We start from the raw sequence: 19,166 nt of genomic DNA on the forward strand, positions 1-19,166 counted from the left end.
AGCAGGTCATTGGATCAAGCTACACTCTGGAGACTTGAGCACATACTCTCAGCTGATGCCTTGGTTCAGTGATGGGGGAGCCCTGCATGGCTGGAGATGATCAGAGCAGAAGAGTGATGTTGTAGGAAAACCCAAGAGAATGCAGTGAGAAATCTGAGTGTGAGCTTTGAGCTTGGAACTCTGGAGGTGAGGTCAGGATTCAAAAGTGACATGGGGCACATGGAAACAACTGAATGAGCACTGTTGAGTAAGAATTTAGTATTTTATCACTTATAGTTTCTAAGGTCTTTATTTTGTCGTCTATAATTTCTAAGGGCCAGATTCTCTCATAACAAGAACCAAGGAAGAAGCACCCCAGAATTATTGATATTATTTGATTTTATGTATCTCCCAAAAGGTCTAATTAAAGGGACAGAAGAGTTCAAAGCCTTGGTATGCTCCTCCTGCTGTATGTGGGAAACCAGAAACATTTTCAGTGCCCCTGGCCAGCATGTGTGCAGGAAGTGTCTCCAGCTTCAGTCCCTCAAAGCCCAGGTTTCAGAGTTGGAGCGGTGGCTGGGGACACTGAGGTGCGAGAGACTGCGAGATGGAGAGTATGGTGGATGGAGAGTATTGTGGATAGCACATGTGGTCACACTTCAGGCTAATACTTCACAGGCAGTAAGGGAATAGGTGACCACTAGATAGAGCATGAGGACCAGGTAGGCAGTGCAGAAATTCCCTGTGGCCAATCCCCTGCAAAATAGGTACACTGCTTTGGATACTGTTGTGGGGGGCATGGCCTCAGCAGAAAGCTGTTGCAACGTGTAGGCTCTGCTGCACGGAAGAGGAGTAAAAAGTGTGGGAATGCAGTAGTTATAGGGGGCTTCAATTGTAGGGGGAATAGATAGGTGTTTCTGTGGCTGCAAATAAGACTCAAGGATCGTATGTTGCCTCCCTGGGCCAGAATCAAGTGGCAGCAGTGACTAATGGGGTACTGCAGGGATCAGTGCCAGAACCCTATTATTCACAGTGTATATAATGTATTTATTTATTAGTCACAAGTAGACTTACATTCATACTGCAACGAAGTTACTGTGAAAATCCCCTAGTCTCAACATTCTGGCGCCTGTTCAGGCATACTGAGGGAGAACTTAGCATGACCAATCCACCTAACCTGCACATCTTTGGACTGTGGGAGGAAACCAGAATACCTGGAGGAAACCCACGCAGACACAGTGAGAATGTGCAGGCTCCACACAGACAGTGACCCAAGCCGGGTATTGAACCTGGGTCCCTGGCGCTGTCAGGCAGCAGTGTTAACCACTATGCCAAAATGAGGGAATTAAATGTAATATCTCCAAAATTTCAGATGATGCAAAGCAGGATGGGAGGATGGGGTAGGAAGAGGAAGTAGAGATGCTTCAGTGTGACAAGCGAGTGGGAGAATGCATGCAGTACAATGTGGATAAATATGTTGTTATCCGCTTGGGAGCAAAAACAGGAAGGCAGATTATTGTCTGAATGGCTATAGATTGAAAGAGGGGAAAGTGCAGCAAGACCTGGGTGTCCTTGTACACCAGTCTCTGAAAGTAAGCATGCAGCTGCAGCAGGCAATGAAAAAGGCAAATGGTATGTTGGCCTTTGTGTTGAGAGGATTCAAGTACAGGAGCAGGGATAACTTCTGCAATTATACAGGGCCTTGGGGAGACCACACCTTAGTTTTGGTTTCCTTACCTGAGGAAGGATGTTCTTGCTACGAAGGGAGTGCAGCGAAGGTTTACCAGACTGATTCCTGGGACGATGAGACTAATGTATGAAGGAGATAGAGTTGGTTAATATATTTGGTGGATTTTAGAAGATTGAGGTGGGGACTTCATAGAAACCTATCAAATTCTAACAGGTCTAGACAGGGATGTTGCAGGAAGGATGTTCCTGACCATGGGAAAGTCTAGAATCAGGGGTCACAGTCTGAGGATACGGGGTAAATCATTTAGGACTGAGATGAGGAGAAATTTCTTTACCCAGAGAATGGTAAACTTGTAGAGTTCTTTACCACAGAAAGAATTTAAGGCCAAAACGTTGCATGTTTTCAAGAAGGAGTGAGATATAGTTTTTGAGTGAAAAGAAATCAAAGAATATAGGGGGGAAAATAGGAACAAGTTACTCAGTTTGATGATCAATTATGATCCTAATAAATGGCAAAGTAGGCTCAAAGGGCCAAATGGCTCATTCCTCCTCCCATTTTCTATGTTTAATAGGAAAATTTCCTTGCTCTTTTTCGAAAAAAGTATCATGAAGCCACTTGCATCCAGTTGAGAGTACAGATGGTTTAAGTTCTTATTAGAAAGTCTCCGGTAATGCCCCTCAGCAGAAACTCTGGATAAATAAAGGATATAAATAATTCACTTTTCCTATACAGCTGAACCAAGGTTGGCTTAAATAAGATAGAACAAATTAAACTGTATGTTAAAGAAATTTGATTTGATTTATTTATTATTGTCACATGTATTGGTAAACAGTGAATAGCATTGTTTCCTTGGTGCTATACAAAGCATACCACTCATAGAGTACATGGGGGGAAGAAAAGGAGAGAGTGCAGAATGTAGTCATAGTTAGGATGTAGAGAAAGATCAGCTTAATATAAGGTACGTCCATTCAAAACTCTGATGGCAGCAGGGAAAAAACTGTTCTTGAATCAGCTGGTACATGATCTTAGACTTTTGTACCTTTTTCCTGACAGAATGATGTGTGGGGTCCATGATTATGCTGGCTGCTTTTCCAAGGCAGCAGGAAGTGTAAACAGTGTCAATGGATGGGAAGTTGGTTTGCATGTTGGACTGGGCCAATAAGTATTATATTTGAATAGAAATATCGCGATTTCTTAAAGATATTAATCAGGAGTGATGACATGACAGTAAAGGTGCAAGAAATATTGGAATGAGAAGTGACCACTTTACCCATCTAGCCATGGTATCATAGACTTTGCACAATTCTTTCTATTTTAAATATATCCAATACTGAAAGATTCTGCACCCCATTCCTTTCCATCCCATTCACAAAAATAAAACAAGCTAAACTGCAACCAGGCCTGTACCCTGTTTTGATTTTGCACTTGAAAAGGAAATATATTCTGCATTCAATTTTATTATCTCAGCCTGTATTTTTGCTGCGAGAGTCCAATCCCATTCTGAGCCAGATATCTGACCAGTGTTCGTATTTTAAAATATGGGCCTTGTCCCCCGGCAGTCTTTTTTTAAAATCTGTAATGAAATAAAATTTTGTCTCGTAACTTTTTCCTTTTGAAATACAAAACTGTACACCGGATCCCAATGAGTGGTTGGGTTAAATTGTGCTCTAGGTTGCTAAGTTTAAGTTCATTTATCAGTGTCACAAGTAGGCTTATGTTAACACTGCAATGAAGTTACTGTGAAAGTCCCCTAGTTGTCACACTCCAGCGCCTGTTCAGGCACACTGAGGGGGAATTTAGCATGGCCAATGCAAGTAACCAGCACACCTTTCAGACCGTGGGAGGAAATCGGAGCACCCATGGGAAACCCAAGCAGACACGGGGAGAATGTGCAGACTCCACACAGCCAGTGACCCAAGCTGGAATTCAAACCCGGATCTCTGGCGCTGAGAGGCTGCAGTGCTAACCACTGTGCCACATCATAGAATTCATAGAATTCTATGCAGAAGGTGGCCATTCGGCCTATCGAGCTTGTACTGACAACGATCCCATCCAGGCCCTATCTCCATAATCCTAAGTATTTACGCTGCTAATCCCCCTGATACCAATGGCCAATTTAGCATGGCCAATCAACCTACCCCACACATCTTTGGAGTGTGGGGGGAAACCGGAGTGCCTGAGGGAAACCCACGCAGACATGGGTAGAATGTGCAAATTCCACACAGGCAGTGACCCGAGACCAGAATTGATCCCTGGCACTATGAGACAGCAGTGCTAACCATTGTGCCACCACGTCGCCCCCTCAAAGCCTAAAACAAGTTTTTTTTGGTGTGGTCCGATCCTGTAATATGAAATCCAGCAAGCAGACTCCAGTCTTTGGCATATTGTTCCTATTTAATTTGAATGCCAGACTCTTGCCCCATGTGACTGATTTATCACTTCCTCACTTTCTTCTTCAACAAACAGGGTGAGGTTGTTTGGCCCCGGGCATCAGCAAGACTAATGAAGGCAGATCCATCTCCAGTCCGCCTGTTGTGTGGTAAGACAAGCTGCTTGAGCAGTAAATTGGTTGTAAAATCAAATAGAAGAACAACTCAGGACAAATTGATGATATTTCACCAGCTCAATTTTGTAAATGTACTGTGCAAAATGTATAATGTGCACAGTTTATAGTTTTGATTGTGTTGACAGCAGACAGCAAGGATCAAGGTAGCTGTCAAATTAAGCGTTAAAAATATTTTCTATCTGATGGGGGATAAAGGATCATTGTAATTCCATTTTTGTGCCTTGAACTGACATTGTTGTTATGTTATTTGACTGGCAAATATTCTTCCTGTAACACAGAAGCCCCAGGACTACTTGACTGTAGCCACCTGGATCACCATTTGCTACCAATACTGTAAGCAGATGGAATATGTTGCTCAGATTTAACTATGGCCCTTTATTTTCCCAACTGATTATCAATGTTAAAATGATGTTCCCAAGGGAGAATGTGATTCTAAGCCTTACGGGGAAGACCCCTTGGGCAGAGGAACCAGGTCTGGCAGTTGGATTCAATAATTGTTAATGTTATTTTCTAGTGTTGGGTAGCAGACAGTCATCGCAGTTGGTGATAGACCAAAATTCAATAGCTTCTTGCACTACACATTGTGGCTCATTGTACTCAATGTCTTCTATAGGTTCAAGAAATCATGCCAGGTTTCTTGGAATTAGCAACCAAATAGATTAGATTAGTGAATTCAGAAAGGGCAATAACTGTTAACTGGAAAGACTGAACATAAGATTGATTAGAATCCAGAAACCTGTTACACTGGAGGTCATTGTAGAGCCTGACCTAAATTTGAAAATGAAATTGTGTGATAATTGTAGCCAACAGTGCTTAGTCCACCTTTATCGAATGGATTAACTTAAGCACTCTGTGCTTTGGTCAAAAGATAAATTGTTATTTGACCTAACAGCTTTGTAAGAGCATCAGCAACAAACATAAGTAACTTTGCATCAATCTCAGCCAGACCTGTAACCTTAAGAAGCGGAGGGAGCCTTAAGCTCCTTCTGTATAGCAGATGGATCGGTGAGTGAAGAGATAATCTGTGAACAGGCTGGAATGATGGAGAGGGGAAATCTGTAGCGCTCAGATGATGCAGAAACGTTAATTTCAGCGATCTTTGGTTTCATCAAAGGTTCTTAGACGGGCGATGGTCTGGTGATAATATTCAATGGCTGCAGTCAGTTGACAAAACTGAATGAAGAATGTCCCCAATATAACCAGGATTGGTATTTAGATGGTCAGAATACTAATAGTGCTAACAAATGTGCTGCTGTAAGATCTGACTTGGATTACTTTTTGGGCAAGTGAGTGTTTGCTTTCTAAGCACTGAACATTGCTGTCTAAATATTAAAATCCTCATTGAACCATGGAGTTGCCATGAAGGAAGACCTTCTCAACTCTGGAATTGCTGAGAGGCTGTCAAAGGCTTTGGAAAGTGCTTTAGGGTTAGAATGGATTTGTGCCTGATGACACAATAGGCTGAAGGACCTCTTACTATGCTGTAAAACTCTTATGATTTCCTTAGCAATCGTACAACCTGATGGGACTAGCCTGATAACTGTAATGTTCTGGTGCGATCAGGAGCTTCACTGGTCTATTCATTGCTTTCAGTGGTCCCTTGTCTCCAGTTGATGGGTAGCTGAGCCACGCACACACTCTCACCATGCAAAGTACCTTACCACAGCAAGGAAGATGAGGACTCCCCACCCAAAACCTTCTGCTGCCATTTTATGAGGCCTCTCATCATCCACTTTGTGTTCAGAGGGCTGGTAAAATCCAGCTCCATACTTTTGGGTTATTAATCCAGGCCTCTGGTTTACATGGTCACTCACAGGACCACTACACTGCCTCATCACGGTCTCATGTACTGAAGTCTCTGGAGTTCGGTTTGAACCAGTGACATGGAGAGGCCATGCCATGGTGGTGTTGTCACTGGACTAGTAATCCAGAGACCCGAGATAACACTCTGGGAACCCGGGTTCGAATCCCACCAAGGCAGATGGTGAAGTCTGAATTCAATAAAAAAATCTGGATTTAAAAGTTTGCTGATGACCATGAATCTGTTGTCGATTGTCGTAAAAACTCATCTTGTTCACTGATGGAAATCTGCTATCCTTACCTGGTCTGGCCTACGTGTGACTCAGCAATGTGATTGTTTCTGAAATGGCTGCACAAACCACTCAGTTCCAAGGCGATTAGGGTTGGGCAATATATCATACATCCCCCTGAATGAATCAAAAAAAGCACACTTAAACTCCTGAGTCAAATCCAACTACTTCTAAAACAAGATAAGATTTTGCTTTATTCACATTATAGCAAAAGGCCATTCAGCCCAACTGGTCTAGGCCACTGTTTATGCCTAATGTGGGGTTGTTTCCATGTTATTTCTCCTCAGCCTGGAAGCATGCCCCTTTTTTTTCTCATAGATTTACTCATTGACTTCCACTTAAAGGTATCTGTGTCATTTGCCTCAACTGGGGTGGCATGTTAGCAGAACGGTTTGCACTGCTGCCTCACAGCGCCAGGGACTCAGGTTCGATCCTCGGCTTGGGTCACTGTCTGTGCGGAGTCTGCACATTTTCCCCATGTCTGTGTGGGCTTCTTCCGGGTGCTCTGGTTTCTTACCCACAGTTTGAACGACGTGCTGGTTAGGTGCATCAGCTGTGCTAAGTTCTCCCTCAGTGTACCTGAACGGGCACCGGAATGTGGCGACCAGGGGATTTTCACAGTAACTTCATTGCAGTGTTAATATAAGCCTACTTGTGTCACTAATAAATAAACTTAAAAACTTAACAGCTCCATTTGTTAGCAAGTTCCATATTTTTACCACTTTTGGAGTAAAGATGTTTTTTCTTTAATTTCTAATTGAATTCATTAGTGACTATCTTATATTTGAGGACCAACGTTTTGGACTCCCCTACAAGTGGAAGTATCGCCTCTACATTGGCCTATTGCATCCTCTTCCTAATTTTTAAGGCCTCGGTTGGATCACTCCTCAGCTTTATCTTTTTTAGAGAGAAGCAATATGAAGAGCAGAACAACGAACAGCGTGCGTGGTCTAACCAAAGTTCTATAAGCGTTTAAAATCATGTATCTGCTTTTGAATTTTGTTCCTCATTCTATTTCTGAGACTGGGGGTGCAATCCTCCCAGCCTCACCAGGGTGGACTTAGAGGCAGGACCGAATTGGGAACATTTTGGGTTGGCTCGGTTCCCTGACTCATTCCCACCACCACCTGCATTCAGAGGGGACGAGCTCTGAGTGATCGCGGCTAAATATAAGGAAGGCCCAAAGTTCTCTGGTGACACAACCCCACAATGCTCCCCGTCCCCTGCCAGGGAATGGTCCCGGCACAGTCCAAAGGCCTTTGGGTTTGCAGTAGCGGCTATTACCCAGGTCAGGGTCAGTTAAGGATCAGTTTGGTGTCAAGGTTGAAATGTCGCTGGAACTTTCCTGGTGTCCAGCTGGCAGCTCCTCAGAGATGGCCAGAGGATCAACTGCCCCTCAGCCCACAGGCCCCATTATTAAACCATATGGATCCAAAGGCCTTTGACTGGGCTGTGACACTCCCAGTTGATGTGTGTGGGTGGGGGGTGGGATGGAATTTCCCTCCACATTGATGGATGGAGAACTGTGAGTCTTCCTATGTTTAAATGTTCAGCAGGCTTTCAAGGGTCCCTCTATACTGAGGTGCTCGTTCACTCTCCTATCTACCTACCTCAGGCCCCATCCCCATAATCCTATGCAGTTAACCCACCGATGCCCCCTAACCTACACATCTTGGCAATCTAGCATGACCAATCAACCTAACCGATACATCTTTGGACAGTGGGAGGAAACTGGAGCACCCGAAGAAATCCACGCAGACATGGGGAGAACGTGTGAACTCTGCACAGACAGTCATCCAAGGTTGGAATTGAGCCCGGTTCCCTGAGGCTGTGAGGCAGTCGCGTTAACCACTCTGCCACTACTATGCTGCACGGCTGTTGTCACACTCCTGATCTACATGGGGCACCACAGTGGCACCATGGCTAGCACTGCTGCCTCACAGCGCCAGGGACCCGAGTTTGATTCTTGGCTTGGGTCACTATCTGTGTGGAGTTTGCATGTTCTCCCTCTGTCTTGGTGGGTTTCCTCCGGGTACTCCGGTTTCCTCCCACAGTCCAAAGATGTGCAGGTCAGGTTGATTGGCCATGCTAAATTGATTCTATTGTCAGATGGATTAGCAGGGTAAATACATGGGGTTACGGGAACAGGGCCTAGATGGGATTGTGGTTGGTACAGACCCGATGGGCCAAATGGCCTCCTTCTGTACAGTAGGGATTCTATGGTTCCATGTGGGTGTCAGAACCCAGAAATGGTTCCAATCTCTGCCATTTATGATCTAGTTCCCAAAGATCAGAACAGTCCAAGGATGACTGGAGTGTCACACTGTTGGAGGTGCTGTTTTGAAGATTAGTTGTTAAACCAAGGCCCTGCCTGCCCATCAGGTTGATGTGAAAGATCCCAGGACAATATTATGTTGCTGTTTTAATACATGTCCAAAAAAAATCCCTCAACCTCTTTCTTCAGTTCCTTTGTGATTATTTTAAATGTGTCTTCTCTGGCTGACTTCCCTACTTACCAAAACTCTTAGAATTTTGACCACTTTAATCAGATTACTTCTTGCCATTCTCAATGGTAACAAAACAAGTTTCAGTTTTGTCTGCCTTTCTCTCGTCTATACCGAGTTGAATTCATTTGGCTATCAAGTGTGTTGTTACAATTAGCCACAGTGCCAGGATGTACAATTGGGACAATTCACACCCTTCTCACCCCGAGTGTCCTTTCAAAACTTATCATCTAACACTGCTTTTTCAAAGAGAATTAGATGGTTGCTTGCAGGAGGATATTAATCACTGTAGTAAGATGGTGTGGCTACCATGGGGAAAAATTGTGGCAACACTTGAGGGGATGGGGTTCAGATGTGATGCACTTCATGGTCAAATAGCTGCCAGCACTCACTCTTAAGACTGACATTTGATAATGGCCAATTGCCCCAAATAGTATTAACATTCCTTAGTGTGGGAATCATAGAATCCCTGCAGTGCAGCCGGAGGCCTATCAGCCCATCGAGTCTGCACTGATTCTTACCCCATAACTCCATGTACTTGCCCTGCTAATCCTCTTGCTCTATATATCTTGGGACACAACAGGGCAACTTAGCTTAGCCAATCAACCTAACCTGCACATCTTTGGAGTGGGGGAGGAAACCGGAGAACCTGGCGGAAACCCATGCAGACACGGGGAGAACGTGCAAATTGCACCCAAGGCCAGAATCAAACCCAGGTCCCTGGTGCTGTGAGGCAGCAATGCTAACCACTGTGCCACCGCGCCACCCTAAAGTTATCAGGAGATGACATAAAGGCAAAGAGGATATTAAAAAAACTTATATCAACAATATCATCATTAGAAAGAAGGTTAATGATTTAAATATACAATAATAAAAGAGAGATAGTAGCCTGGTACATTTTTGTGTTCAGCAGTGTGGCTGTATATTTTTAAGACAGCATTTTCACAAAGGACTGAAAAATAATCTTGGCGATTTAATATTTGCTGAAACTATTGTGTGCAAGTATCCATCTAGTCCTGTTTCTTTTCATTTCCTGCTGTGCCAGGATTATAGTTAATCCTGCGATTCACTGCTAAAGCCATTAGCACTACCTGGCCATCTCTGTAATAGATTTCAAAGCATTGACAATCGAGGATTAACGTTAATTCACAAATGTAAAATGAGGAGGAGCAAGAGATCTCTGTTCGTAATGGTTCCGTGCAGCTGAATTCGATCTGAAGTAAAACAGGCAAGTTTTTAATTTGGTTTTTAGCAAGTGCTCATGTGTTGATCGGATTAACAACATCAGAATGAAAGACAAATTCATCAGGGGATTGTTGGGCACGAGTTTGTAACTACGAAGAAAAAAGTGGCAAAGAGATAACTTTTTGTCCTACAGCTGTCATAGCAAACCGCGATGAAGAAGGGTTATTTATTTATTAATGTCACAAATAGGCTTACATTAACATTGCAATGAAGTTACTGTGAAAATCCCCTAGTCGCCTGCCTCAATGCACGAGGGACATGGGTTCAATCTCTGGCTTGGATCACTGTCTGTGTGGGGTTTGCATATCTTTCCCGTGTCTGCGTGGGTTTCCTCCGAGTCCTCTGGTTTCCTCCCACAATCCAAAGATGTGTTGGTTAAGTGCATTGGCCGTGCTAAATTCTCCCTCAGTGTACCCAAGCAGGCACCGGAGTGTGGTGACTAGGGGATTTTCACAGTGACTTCATTGCAGTGTTAATGTAGGTCTACTTGTGACACTAATAAATAGGCTTTAAAATATTGTGGAGTATCCTATTGGAACCACAGTGAGAATCTAAACTTCCCACTTTGGGATTCTGGGTTTCAGATTTTAGTTCTTCTTTTCATTCTGAGCAGTGTTTTTCGTGAACATCGCAGAGTCCAGTGCATCCATTTCATCTTGTTTTAGAAATGTGTTATCCGAAAAACCTAAGTGATTTATTTGACTGTGGTAAGTCTGAATTATTCCCAAAGAAGCATATTTTCACTCTTGCAAAGAATTATTAAATTGGACGAAAAATATGCTGATGTTATTTTGTCTTGATGTGATTTAAAACAATTACTGCTGATCTGAATGTTGAAATAACTACACTGCTGCCCATATCTGGTTTAGCTCTGTGTTATGAAGGGAACAGTGACAGTGTAGAATGAAAGATTTATTGGTCCATTCTGTTTGTGTACATTTTTTATGAATGACTCACCCCAATACAAGGGCAGCACTGGTTCTGTCAAATACTTTGAAACTGGGATACACTTAGGAATCAGCACTAGCCAGTAAAAACTACTGAATGCAAGATATACAGTTTAAGAGTTTGCAACTCTCCTAGAAGGGACCATAACTTAGGATGTTTTTGTGTTAACATCCTGAGACATGGAAGGTATGCAAAGGTGATCTACCCAGAAAATATAACCAGAAAAGAACATTCATTTTGAAGTGTAGCCTTATTTTAATCGTCATTGTATGACTCCATGTAAATGTGAATGACTCTATTTACAATAATATTGCAACTGCACATCGTAGTTTTCTTCTTTTGTTTTAAATTGTTTGTAGAACATGGGCGTCATTGGCTCGCCAGCATTTATTGCCCATCCTTGGAGTTGAGAGTCATAGAGGTTTACAGCATTGAAACAGGCCCTTCGGCCCAACCTGTCCATGCTGCCCTTTTTTTTAAAACCACTAAGCTAGCCCCAATTGCCCGTATTTGGCCCATATCCCTCTATACCCATCTTACCCATGTAATTGTCTAAATGCTTTTTAAAAGACAAAAATTGCACCCGCCTCTACTACTTCTGGCAGCTTGTTCCAGGTGCTCACCACCCTCTGTGTGAAACAATTGCCCCTCTGGACTCTTTTGTATCTCTGCCTCTCACCTTAAACCTATGGTCTCTAGTTTTAGACTTCCCTTTGGGAAAAAGTATTGACTATCTAGCTGATCTACATCCCTCATTATTTTATAGACCGCTATAAGTTCACCCTTCAGCCTTCTACGCTCCAGAGGAAAAAGTTCCAATCTATCCAGCTTCTCCTCATAACTCATACTATCAAGTCCCGGTAGCATCCTAGTAAATCTCTTCCGCACTTTTCCTAGTTTATTAATATCCTTTCTATAATAGGGTGACCAGAACTGCACGCAGTATTCCAAGTGTCAACCACATTGCTGTACTCTGGAATCACAAGTAGACCAGATTGGGTAAGGACTTCCCTAAAGATCATTTGTGAACCAGGAGGGTTTTTCCAACAATCAACAATGGTTTCTTGGTCATCAGTAGATTCTCAATTCCGGATTTTTTTTATTGAATTCAAATTCCCCTACCTGCCATAGCAGGATTTGAACCCAGGTCCCCAGCATACTAGCCAAGTTTCTGGATTAATAACAAAAACAGAAAATCCTGGAAGATCTCAAGGTTTAACAGTATCTGTGGAGAGAGATTAGAGCCAATGTTTCGAGTCTGGATAACCCTTCATCAGAGCTGCCATTCAAACTCAAAACATTCGCTCTATTCTCTCTCCACGGATACTGTTAGGCCTGGGGAGATTTTTCAGCATTTTCTGTTTTTGTTTTAGATTCCAGCATTCACAGTATTTTGCTTTTATCTTTTCTGGATATACCACTGGACCATCGCCTCCCCAAATCCTAATAAATCCTAATCTCTCCTGATAGATGCTGATAGGCTTGCTGAGATTTTCCAGCATCCTCTCTTCTTGTTGCACATAGCAGTATGCCTACGGAATCTTTTGAATCCTAGAATCATAGGAACGCTACAGTGCTGAAAGAGGCCATTTGGCCCATCGAGTCTGTACCAACCACAATCCCACCCAGGCCTTACCCCCCTATCCCTATATATTTACCCACTAATCCCTCTAACCTACACATCTCAGGACATTAGGGCAATTGTTTTAGCATGGCCAATCAACCTAACTTGCACATCTTTGGACTGTGGGAGGGAAATGGAGCACCCGAAGGAAACCTACGTAGACATGAGGAGAATGTGCAAACTCCACACAGACAGTGACCCAAGCCGGGAATTGAACCCAGGTCCCTGGAACTGTGAATCAGTAGTGCTAACCACTGTGTTACCATACTGTCCCACCACTGTGCTACTGTGCCACCCCATTAAGATCCATTAAGTTTCTCTTTGATTGATTAAAGAAGGACAAGTTTCTCAAAATGCATTGCGTGTGAGGAATGGAAAGGGCAGAGTTGTCTGTAAACAAGCTTTGCATATGAGGGGCAGAGTTCAATTCTGCCTCGGGTCACTCTCTGTGCAGAGTTTGCACATTCTTCCTGTGTCTACGTGGGTGCTCTGGTTTCCTCCCACACTCCAAAGACGTGCAGCTTAAGTGAATTGGCCAGGCTAAATTAGGTGGGCATGTAGCTTCGGTGAATTAGCCACGGGAAATGTGCAGGGATATGGAAATAGGCCGGAGGTCGGCCTTGGTAAGATGCTGTTTCAGGGAGTTGGTGCAGACTTGATGGGCTGAATGGCCTTCTTCTGCACAGAATCTATTGTTCTATGTCATGGTATGATCATGGACTTTATAGATTTATCTTTAATAGTAAGTAAAGCAACAAAGTCTGTTGTACAAAGAATACTTCAAGAACCTATTAGAATTCTTGGAGGATGTAACAGTTAGCAAGTAAGGACAAGGCAGTGAATACTCCATATTTAGAAAAACATAATAAGATAAGTAACCTCAAAGAAGATTTATCGCTAAAATGAAAACTAATGGGGTCCACAAATGAACTTGTGAACTGTATTTTTAATTGAATAAAGTGTAACTGAGGGTTGTCAACAATGGCAATAGCTGTAGCTGTGACTTAAGGGGTGGGATTTTCCAGCCTCGCTCACCCCGAAACTGGAAAATCCCACTCGAAGTCAACAAACCTTTCCATGGCCCGCTCCTCGCTCGCTACAATTCCCGAGGCAGGCGGAGCAGGAAAATTTGCCCCATGGCATCCCTCAAGGGAGAACGATGAGAACCTTGCTTTTAGGAGTATTTCAGTACATGAAGGAAGGTGGAATGCCTGCTGAAGACAGAACATGCTTAAGGGAGGAGAGCAGTGTTTAGGGGTGCCGAGGCGCTCAGAAATTGTGAGTGGACACATTGGGTGGAATTTTCCCATCCTGCCCACCACAGGAATCATAGCAGGCGGGGCTGGCCATGCAGAGGTCCGTTGACACCCGAGCGGGAACTTCCCGCCTTGGGACGCTCGCAACCGGAAAATCCCGCCCATTATACCCAAGTACAAAAATAATGCTCATTAAACTTCTTAATAGGCTAAAGAATCTCATTTTATTTTAAGGTAGCTTGTGTGAAAAGACAGAGGCAGATTCCTGAGAAGGCAATCATCCACAGTCATGCTGCTAGGAATTATAAGCCTTCTGGCTTGACATTTACTTGGAGAAGGTGTATTGTAAAAGAAACAATTCAAGGGAGCATGATGTCTCGTGTTCCCACACGTAACTACCATTGCCAGTAATTCCTGGCATTATTCTTACCTGAAAGAAAAGAATAATAATTATGGAGGTGTGTTAACCGAGCATTCATGGAAGTAATGAAAACTCTTTATTAAAACAGTAGGCTGCATAGTTGTAATATAGATCTTCCATTTCACCAGCCCTGGCTCTGTAAAGCTTGTTTTCTCACAAATGAGTAGGGACATTCATTTGAGTAGAGGCCTTCAGCTGCGGCCTTCCTTCACCTCATCTGGGATGGGGAGGCAGTGGTAAAGTGGTATTGCCGCTAGACTACAATTCAGAGACACAGGGTAATGCTCTGGGAACCCTGGTTTGAATCCCATCATGGTAGCTGGAGACATTTGAATTCAGTAAAAAAAACCTAAACTTAAAAAGTGATGATGGAATGGTTGTCGATTGTTCTATGAATTCATCTGGTTCACTACTGTCCTTGAGCGAAGGAAATCTGCTGTCCTTGGGCGTCACAGTGGCACAGTGGTCAGCACTGCTGTCTCACAGCGCCAGGGACCCGGGTTCAATTCCCAGCGTGGGTCATTGCCTATGTGGAGTTTGCACATTCTCCCGATATCTGTGTGTGTTTTCCCTCGGGTACTCCGGGATTTCCCCCCATAGTCCGGATAGAATCATAGAATCCTACAGTGCAGAAGGAGGCCATTCAGCCTAATGAGTCTGCACTGACCACAATCCCACTCTGGCCCCATCCCCACAACCCAATACATTTACCCTACTAGTCCCCCTGACACCAAGGGGCAATTTAGCACGGCAGATTCACCTAACCTGCACATCTTTGGACTGTGGGAGGAAACTGGAGCACCAGAAGGAAACCCATGCAGACATGGGGAGAATATGCAAACTCCACACAAACAGTGACCCAAGCCGGGAATCGAACTTGGGTCTCTGGTGCTGTGAAGCAGCAGTGTTAACCACTGTGTCACCCTGTGTGTTGGTCAGGTTGATTGGCCATGCTGAATTGCCCCTTAGTGTCAGAGGGACTAGCAGGGTAAATACGTGGGGCTATGGGGATAGAGGCTGGGTGGGATTGTGGTCAGTGCAGACTCGAAGGGCTGGATGGCCTCCTTCTGAACTGTAGGGATTCTATGATCTAAGTGATAATTCATCACAAATGTGGGGTTGGAGATGTATTAGATGGGGGATGATCAAGAGGTGTTTGGGAAATGGGCTGGGGTATTTGGATGGCTTTTCAACAGGTATGATGGGCTGAATGGCCTCCTTTCACACAGTTATTATTTGACAGGAACCTCGATGTTGTGACCTAAGGTATTCAATTGTCGAAGGCATCACAGCCGAGCCTGTCTCTGTCCTCACTGCATACATTATCAGCAAGGGACACCAGCAAGAGCTCAAGGAACCCCATGAGTGGTGGTTTCCCTTTCTTTCCTCCCCCCCTAAACCATACCAGGGGCATTAAGGTCAATTGTAGCATTCTTTTTTCTTTGGCCAGGCTGGGATAAGTTGAACCAACGAGACCAGGGACTGATCCAGGGAGTCCCCAAGCTATTTTGGTAACTTAGGTCAAATATTATTTTGTAGTGAACTCAATAGGAGTAACCAAAACAAAATGGACGAAACCCTATTAAAACTGCAAATGGATGGGCATAGGGTTGGTGCCCATCGCAGGAGAAAGACAATTCGGGTCTGAAGAAGTTGAAAGCTCAGCCCCATATGATGGGGCAAGCAAACTGAAGTGAATAATCTCTCCTGCCTCTTTAAAAACAGCAACAACTTTCCTTCATGTAGCACCTAGAAACATCATAAAATATTCCAGGTGCTTCACAGGAGTGTTGACAAACACATTTCCACAATGACGTGCGGAGATGCTCAGACAGATGACCAAAGGCTTGGTCACAGATGTAGGTTTTACAGAATGTCTTATAGGAGGTTAAAGAGGTAAAGATGGAGATCACAGTATCACAGAATACTATAATACAGAGGAGGCCCTTTGGCCCACCGAGTCTGCACCAACACATGAAAAGCCTTGACCCTCCCACCTAATCCCACTTGCCAGCACTTGGTCCATAGCCTTGAATGTTAACAGAATCACAACAGGATGATCACAGACATTTTGTGTGTGTGGAGGAAGGGAGTGGGGTGGAATTGTCAAATTTAGAACCTAGCCATCTGAAAGTATGGATGTCAATGCAGAAACCATTAAAATAGACAGTTGGAGGAGTGGTGAGAATTTAAGGAGCGCAGAGAGTGGGAGAAATGAGAGAGATAGAAATGGGAGGGGAAATTGAGATGTTTGAAAACAAGCAGGAGATTTAAAAATTGAAGACATTGCTGGGCCAGGAGCTGATAAAGGTCAGAGGGCAGGGGGTGACCAGGACGTGACAAGAATTAGGAAAAGGGCAGCAGAGCTTTGGGTGAACTCGGATTTATAGAGGGTGCGAGATGAAAGGATAACTCAAAAGAACATTGGAATGGTCAAATGTGGAGGTGAAGCCATAGATGAGGGTCTCAGCAAAGAGAGGTAAGAGTAGAGTTAGGCGATGTTAGGGAAGTGGAACTAAGTGGTCTTAATGATGGAATGGATCTGTAGTTGATAGTTCACCAAGGTGCGGCACAGTGGCATACAGTTAGCACTGCTGCTTCATAGTACCAGGTACCCAGTTCAATTCCAGCCTTGAGTGACTGTGTGGAATTCTAAAGTGAAGGAGATTCCAACTGGGATTTTTTTCAGTCTATACAATGAAAATTGTACTACTTTCTCAGGAGGCTAAGAAAATTTGGCTTGTCCGCTAAGATTCTCACCAACTTTTACAGATACACCAGAGAAAGCATCCTATTTGGATGTATGACAGCTTGGTAGTCTTCTGCTCTGACCAAGACTGCAAGAGACGACAAAAAGTTGTGAACGAAACCCAATCCATCACTCAAATCAGCCTCCCATCCATTGACTTCATCTACACTTTCTGCAGCCAGCATAATTAAGGATCCTAGGCACCCCGGACATACTCCCTTCCATTAGGAGAAAAATACAAAAGTCTGTACCAATCGACTCAAGAACAACTTCCTCCCTGCAGTCACCAGACTTTTGAATGGACCTACCTCTCATTAAATTGATCTTTCTCCACACCCTAACTATATCTGTAACATTACACTCTGCACTATAGTCTTTCTTTCCCTATTTTCAATATGCGTTGTCTGTGTAGTGCACAAGAAACAATACTTTTCACTGTCTACTAAAACAAGTAATAATAATAAATCAAATCAAGTTTTCTCAAGAACGCTTAGGATGGACAATAAATGTTGGCCTTGCCAGCAATGCCTACATGCTATGAATGATTAAGAGAAATGAGAGAAACATTTTTTGAGGAGTGAACAGTTTGTGAAGGGGAAGGAGGATGAGGGTGGAGTGAGATACAGGGAAGTGGTCAGGGGTAGTCTTTTCTGTGTTGGAATGATGGGAGTAAGGAGGCCAAGAGAAATGTCAAGGGCAAGATGATGGCCGTGATTGTGGATAGGGAGGTTTATATGGAGGGAGAGATTAAGGGAGAACAGAAAGTCAATGAACTCAAAGGAGAGCAAAAATGCTGAGTTGAGATGCACAGAAGTCAGAAATACAGATTGAAGTCAGCAAGGATAGGAAACCATCCAATACAGGGGCTAAGGAAGGAAAGCAGAGAAGGCATCTCGGTGAGAAAATTGGCTTGGCTCATAGATGGGCAGTACAGAACAAGGATTTTAAATGATTGGTGAGAAGAATGGAATATATTTTGATTTGGCTGGCCAGCATTTATTGCCCATCCCTAGTTGCTCAAGGGCAGTTAACAGCCAACCACATTGCTGTGGCCCTGGAGTCTCATATAGGCCAGACCACGAAAGGATGGAAGATTTCCTTCCCTAAAGGACATTAGTGAGTCAGATGGATTTTTCCAACAATCAACAATAGTTTCATGGTCATCAGTAGATTCTTAATTTCAGATTTTTTGTTATTGAATTCAAATTCCACCGCCCGCCATGGTGGGATTCAAACCCAAGTCTCCAGAACATTAGCAGAGTTTCTGAATGAATAATCTAGTGACAATACACTAGGGTCCATGATATATTCATATGTAAAATCTGGCTGAGATAAAATGAAACAAACACTTGTGTAACTCAAATCTTCTAAAAATATGTTGTTTTTACAGCAAAGATGAATACCATCTCTTGGCTTATTCATCATCTCAGTGTTGTTTCACTGCACCTTGAGAAGGATTACTGCCATTTAAATTTACCGCACTGTAAACAAGCTAATTGTGTAAAAGCAAATGCTATACATCGGAACTTGGGAACTGCTGAGTGGAAATGGACCAAGGTACAATGTTAACTGAGTAAATATTGTAACTAATCTCTATCCATTAGCCTGCAACATTCCCAGGCAGGATGTAAAGAAAAAGCCCCATTGGTGAGAAGCAGAGGTGCAGAGTCACCCATTCCTCCCAAGCATGCTACACTTATCACAAGTCATGTCTCAAATTACTCATCTGCATTGTGATGGAGCTGTGTAACATGGTCATTACTGCTTCATCACAAGATAAGAAGATGCAGACTCTCATTCAGAATTCATCAAGTAATGGTCAGGTACCCCAGGAGCGTGGATAAGCCCAGTGGCATGTGGGTTTGTGAACCAAGGGCAAAGAACAATACAACACAGGAACAGGCCCTTCGCCCATCAAGCCTGCGCCAATATGTAGTTTCTATCCCTCTTTTTGCCTCCTGTTCATGTGTCTGTCAAAGTACGCCTTGAACGTTGTTAATGTGCCTGCCTCCACTGGCAGTGTGTTCCAAGCACCCACCACCCTTTGTGTGAAAAACTTCCCCCGCGCATCTCCGCTAAACTTATCACCTCTCA

At 43.6% G+C, this 19,166-nt stretch overlaps 1 long non-coding RNA gene across 1 annotated transcript in view; it reads left to right on the forward strand.

Annotated features, from left to right (window-relative positions):
* The first annotated feature begins 9,947 nt into the window (after window positions 1–9,947).
* LOC145341355 (uncharacterized) overlaps window positions 9,948–19,166 on the forward strand; it is a 58,470-nt gene continuing 49,251 nt past the window's right edge. Inside the window, exon 1 of the long non-coding RNA XR_013886362.1 lies at window positions 9,948–10,057. This is a non-coding gene — a long non-coding RNA (uncharacterized LOC145341355). The remainder of the gene's footprint in view (window positions 10,058–19,166) is intronic.

The sequence above is a fragment of the Carcharhinus amblyrhynchos genome, chromosome 3 (genome assembly GCF_965287045.1).
Source record: "Carcharhinus amblyrhynchos chromosome 3, sCarAmb.v2.hapA, whole genome shotgun sequence".
In the NCBI taxonomy this organism is placed as follows: domain Eukaryota; kingdom Metazoa; phylum Chordata; class Chondrichthyes; order Carcharhiniformes; family Carcharhinidae; genus Carcharhinus; species Carcharhinus amblyrhynchos.